Raw genomic sequence first — 6,469 nt, 5'->3', positions numbered from 1 at the left:
ATGTCTTCTGGGAGGCATAGGCATGTCTAGTGGGTTGGGCACTCCCCAGGTAGGTGCTAGGAAGAAAATTACAACATAAGATTCTCACGAGGAGACCGATGGATGCTCAAACATGAATAAGCAGCCAAGTGTTTGATTAGCGGTACGGGAAATGTACATGGCCAATGGGCGTGAGTTTTGGCCGAGGATGATCATCTACTAAGGAGAATGTATTCACAAATTTTCAGCTCAAAAGGAGGATCCTAGGTGGTACTTGCTTTGCAAAGTACCACACTGGACAAAAATATGAATGTTGAAGCTGGGCTCAAAATAATGAATGGATTGAGCTGAAATTTGGTGGAGCATGGTTATTTAGGCATAGGAAAGCATTGTAGAAAATTGATATCATTTTGACATGCCAAAGTAGTACTTCCTTCACAATGCTCTTCTATGGACAAAAACTTGGGAAAACTAGTGAGAGAGATTGGATGAATGAAATGAGCTAAAAATTGGTGTAGGTAAGTTACATAGGTATGGTCATGCGCTGGTAAATTTTCAGATCATTTGGGTAAGACTAGCTAGTACTTACTTCACAAAGCTTCTCTCGAGGTAGAAACTTTGGAAATTTCCTGAGAAAGATTTACTAGGAAAATTGAGCTGAATATTATCATGTGGCAATGATTTGGGTATGGAAGAGTGCCCGAAAAGTTTGAGGGTAATAGGAGGGGTCTATATAACACTTGCTTTGCAACATGCCAATTTGGCCATAAAATATAAATTGAACCTGGGCTCACATAGATGATTTGACTGAGCTGCAATTTGGAGGAGGGTGATAATTTGGGCATATGAAGGAACTGTATAAATTTCATGTCATTTAGAGATATAAAAAAGGTACTTCCTTCACAATGCTTCTAGGTGGACAAAAACTTTGGAAATTTGCCGAGGAAGATTTGCTAGGCAAATGGAGCTGAATTTTGTCATGCGGTAATGATTTGGATAGGAAAGAGTGCCCAAAAATTCCGAGGGAAATCAAGAATATATAAATAGCACTTCCTTCATAAAGTGTTGTTGTGAACAAAATAGGAAAATGAATATTGTTGAATTAGGTTTGAACTAGGCAAGGAAGGATTTGTACATAATTGATGAAGATATGCCCCAAAGAATTTATGAGATTTTTTTGGGAATTTTGGGAATGATAGAAATATAGGTTGCTTCACAACCTAGGGCAAAAACTGCCACATGGACATGACACATAGGCAAAACTGATGAGATGGCGCCTAGTCATCACAACCCACCACAATCTACAAGGCCATGACCATCTATATTGGTCATTAACAACTAGAAATAAGGCAACGGACTAGCACTGTTTGCTTTGTGACCATTTCGTGTAAGGAAATTACGACCTTTCTGATCAAAATGGTCGCAATGGTTTAGGGTTTGGAGCCCCCTGAACAGCTTTTGACCAATTGGTCTAAAATGGTCATAAATTTATGACCAATTCTTCGAGGGTCACTGACAGAAGGTCATAAGTTGACATATTTCTTGTAGTGTTCCTTTTGTGTGCTCGCACCGCTCATGAACCGGCAGGGGGTAGCCAATATTTTCCATGCTAGATGTGTTATTCTCAAGATGAGTGTTTATTCACTTGTCATTACACGAGAGTACGACAAAGGTATTAGGGATGTCCAGTCCCAAGGTGAAAAGAAAGTTACTTTATGTTGTCACATAATAAATCCCTTGGAAAGTGTTGGTATGGAAGGTACCCATGGATACGGCTAGCCATGGAAAGTGAATGAATGGTGGAAAAAGGAATAAACTTTATTTTCTGTTTGGGAACCGCCTATGATATATATAGCATGGAAAGTGTTGGGAATTACTCGGTCATTTTCATTGACGGAAAATGTATGCAACCCAAAATGTTTTATCTCTATTTTTCCGCTTTGAGCTCTAGCACCTCTACAAATCCCTACTTCCCTCTGCGAAGGCCCATTCTATTCACTTTATGCAATTTTTACTTTTTATTTTGAGTCTCCATCTTATCTTATAAAGCACCAACTAAGGGCACTATGATCGTACTTGAGCATTGGGTGTAGCTAATATGCGAGTATGTTTTATGAATGGATCAATGATTGAGCATAATGGGCTAGGGATAACTTGCTTTAACATTGATATTTTGAAAGACTTGGTTGCTTGTTGATATTCTTGAGTGTTGAAATCTTCATGTCAAAACTAGACTATTGCTTTGACTCATATAAAATTCCATATGTCCATGCTAAGAAAAAGAAGAATATGTGATGAAGATGTTAGGCAGCATTCCACATCAAAAGTTCTGTTTTTATCATTTACCTACTTGAGGACGCGCAGGAATTAAGCTTGGGGATGCTGATATGTCTCTAACGTATCTATAATTTTTGATTGTTCCATGCTGTTATATTATCATTCTTGGATGTTTTACAATCATTTTATAGCAACTTTACATCATTTTTTGGACTAACCTATTGACATAATGCCTAGTGCCAGTTGTTGTTTTTTGCTTGTTTTTTACTTCGCAAAAAATCAATACCAAACAGAGTCCAAAAGCAGCGAAACTTTTTGGAGATATTTTCTGGACCAGAAGACACAAGATGGGCCAAATAAGTACTATAGGGGTGCCCCGAGGGGGTCACAGCCCACCTGGGCGCACACTGGTGGGTTGTGCCCTCCTCGGTGGCCTCCTGCACCGCCTCTTCACCCTATAAATTCTCAAATATTCCAGAAACCCTAGGAGAGTCGACGAAACACAATTCCAGCCGCCGCAAGTTCCACAACCACGACATCCAATCTAGACACCATCACAGAGGTGTTCATCATCCTCATTGGTGCCTCTCCGATGATGCGTCAGTAGTTCATTGTAGACCTACGGGTCCGTAGGCAGTAGCTAGATGGCTTCTTCTCTCTTTTTGATTCTCAATACAATGGTCTCTTGGAGATCTATGTGATGTAACTCTTTTGCGTTGTGTTTGTTGGGATCCGATGAACTTTGAGTTTATGATCAGATCTATTTTATCAATGAAAGTTATTTGAGTTTTGATCTCTTATATGCATGATTGCTTATAGCCTCATATTTCTTGTTTGAATCTTTGGTTTAGTTAGGCTGACTAGATCGATTTTTGTTGCCATGGGAAGAGGTGCTTTGTGATGGGTTCGATCTTGCGGTTTTCTTTCGCAGTGACAGAAGGGACAACAAGACACGTATTGATCGTTGCTATTAAGGATACCAAGATGGGGCCTATTCCTACATGAATAGATCTTGTCTACATCATGTCATTGTTCTTATTGCATTACTTCATTTCTCCATGAACTTAATACACTAGATGCATGCTGGATAGCGGTCGATGTGTGGAGTAATAGTAGTAGATGCAGGAAGGAATCGATCTACTAATATTGGACGTGATGCCTATATAATGATCATTGCCTGTATATCGTCATAATTATTTGAAGTTCTATCAATTGCCCAACAATAATTTGTTTACCCATCGTATGCTATTTTCTCGAGAGAAGCCATTATTGAAATCTACGGCCCCCGGGTCTATTCTTTATCGTATTTGCTTCAAGATATATTTTTATTTGCTTTTGTTTTCAGATCTATAATTCTAAAACCCAAAAATACCTTGCTGTATTTTTTCTTTATTTATTTCATTTTGTTTTAATGAGAGATCTATTTATCCAAAACCATACAAATCAATCTATCTTTTTACCCGAGAGGGATTGACAACCCCTCTTACGCGTCGGGTTGCAAGTATTTGTTCTTTGTGTGCAGGTATTGTTTACGTAGTGTTGCTTGGTTCTCCTACTAGTTCGATAACCTTGGTTTCATCACTGAGGGAAATACCTACCATAGTTGTGCTGCATCATCCCTTCCTCTTCGGGGAAAAACTAACGCGGACACGAGCCATCAGTCACTACCGCGAAGACAACCGCCAGGCATCGACGCCGCCTTGACGGCGAGCTTGTCAAGATCGGCGAGGAGTGGTCGCTCGACGACTACTCCGTGAATTCCGGCCGTGGAAAGGCCGCCACTAGGGCACTAAAGGCTGCATCGGCAGTAGTCGCGGTGGCCCTCCGCATCGTACAACAGGAAGCAGAGCGGCTCCTTCGCGAATGGCAGACAACCGTCGGATAAGGTTGTGGTGGCCCTGCAGCGCCGTTCCGCCGCTGGAGGGACCACGGTGACGGCATAAACGATGAAGGCGGTAGGACAAGACATGACGGTCACGCGTACGAGGTGGACGTCCGGTTTAGGGTTTAGTTTTTTTCTAGTTCTTTAGTTAAAAGGTCGAGATATCAACCTTTTAATGTAAATTATGACCTAACTTGAATAAAATCTCTTATGTTTACATGAATTTCGTCCGTTTAGTTCAAATAGTGGTTCAAATGTATGCGAACAACGTTGGATGGTTGGCTCCCGCATCCGTGTCCGCGCACTGGTTCTCTTGTCTGCCACGGACGGATGCTAGAGAAAATTTGCGGGTCAGAACCGTAGATGCCCTTAGCTAAGAATAGTAGATGAGTAGATATCATCGTTTAGTTATACATGTGTGTACACATATGATTTAGGAAATCTTTCATTTTCTTGCCAACTAAGCATATATTTGGGCTAGATCATGGCGACTGAGTTTGTACTGATTTACCATTGTTAATGCTTTCTTTTGATATCAGAAGATACTGTATTAGATAGATTTATTGTAAACAATGTACACCAATTAATGTTCTGATTTGAAAACATAAGGATGTGATATTTACTTAATTATTTATTACAATTAATAATGCATTCATTTTACACCATCAAACTATGAGTACAAAAGTTATTATGATATATTTTCATAGCTAATGCATCCCTGGTAGTATTGATTCCCGCAGCTTTATTTGTAACAAATTTGATTCCCCGAATATTGATTGATTTGATAACTAATATATTGATATAGAAGATATTATTAATTACCATTAAATAATTGACATAAGTAGGCTGCAATATGTATCTATATAACAGTAAGAGAGGTGAACACTACCACAAGCAAAAAGTATACCCAAAGAGCACCGATCATTGAAAAGGTACTAGGTTGTTGCGGAAAAATAAAACTAAGAAACTAGTGCCTCTCGAAATGGTTATCTTCAAGAAGAAAGCAGGCGCCCTATTTTTGGCAACTCTCATGGTCATGGCTACTCTTCTCTCCTCATGCGAAGCGAACAATAAGGTTATGTTATTTTACATGTCTTCCTTATTCTCCTTGATCATTTGCTTAACGTGCATCTTGAAATGTTGAGATCCCATTAAAACTAGTGTATATTTAGCAATGCCAAAATATAAGGTGGCAAGCTATGTTGCACATAATTGGCCTAACAAAATGTGTTGACCGGTGCAGATACAAACAGATGCTCTCCCCCTACCTTCGAAGTGCTATGAGTTGGACTTACCTAACTGCACGTTGGAATCATGCAAGAAATTTTGCGCTGGAGGAAAGTGCAGTTCCTACGATGGCTGTTGCTGCCCCATTGCCTAAGACACCACAAAAATGTTAAACAAAAGGCTCGCATAATAAAATAATTTCCTACATGCATATTACATATATGTATGTGCTAGCTCTGGCACATTCTAATCCTATATCTAGCCTACTCGTACAATTAAAGCAAAGCCTGTTCTTTCTTCGGTATTGCGATTGATATGGATGGAGCTACTCTAAAACCCCTGGTTCCTAACTCAGGCGACTTGCCCGATACTATCCTGTCGAAAAAACCGAACCTTATCTTTTTCTCTCTTCTTCCCACATGTTAGTGACTCGGTCTGATAAACTCAGGGAGCAGCGCGCCGCCGATTCTTGCCCGCCTTCTTTCCCGCCGGCGCCAGGTAACCACACACGCCGCCGGTCAACAGATCCTCCACGCGGGCCGAGCCCAAATCCTCCGTCGGCTACCGCGCACATACCCAAATCCCCTATGCCGGCCGGTGCCCAACGCCTCCATGGTTGCTGCCACAGCTGTGGACCCCGTTGACCCCATCGCGCTGCCTGGGCCTCCTGACACCATCTTAGGATGCCGTTGCTGCCATGGACCACCATCGTGCCAGCTTGGACTCACGGAACCCTTGTATAAGGCTGTCCGTAATGAGGAGTATCATAGGTAGTGTCATGCATGCCAACTAGATAATTTTAATGATATGACATAAAATTAAATGAAGAAAGAAAGAGTTGAGTATCATAGTACCATATCATATTAAATGATATCATATTATAAAGAGAGAGTTGAGTATCATGATACCATATCATATTAAATGATATGTTACTACTACCGAAATTGCACTTCCTATGGTTTTGTAATAACAATAAGTACACTTTACTCTTACAGAAATTCTTTGTTTATATTCTGCCGCTATGCTTGTCAATTCTCAATGATATGATCCATACACAGAAATTCTGAATGACATGCCATAATCTGTGTTTGGGAGGTTCACTCT

At 40.4% G+C, this 6,469-nt stretch overlaps 1 long non-coding RNA gene across 1 annotated transcript; it reads left to right on the top strand.

Moving 5' to 3' along the window:
* Window positions 1-5,029: 5,029 nt before the first annotated feature.
* Window positions 5,030-5,770, top strand: LOC119333735. The gene is made up of 2 exons (XR_005161229.1): window positions 5,030-5,213; window positions 5,382-5,770. It is a non-coding gene; the product is annotated as an uncharacterized LOC119333735 (long non-coding RNA).
* The last annotated feature ends 699 nt before the right edge of the window (window positions 5,771-6,469 follow it).

The sequence above is a fragment of the Triticum dicoccoides genome, chromosome 7A (genome assembly GCF_002162155.2).
Source record: "Triticum dicoccoides isolate Atlit2015 ecotype Zavitan chromosome 7A, WEW_v2.0, whole genome shotgun sequence".
In the NCBI taxonomy this organism is placed as follows: domain Eukaryota; kingdom Viridiplantae; phylum Streptophyta; class Magnoliopsida; order Poales; family Poaceae; genus Triticum; species Triticum dicoccoides.
This window is presented reverse-complemented; position numbering and strand designations above follow the sequence as displayed.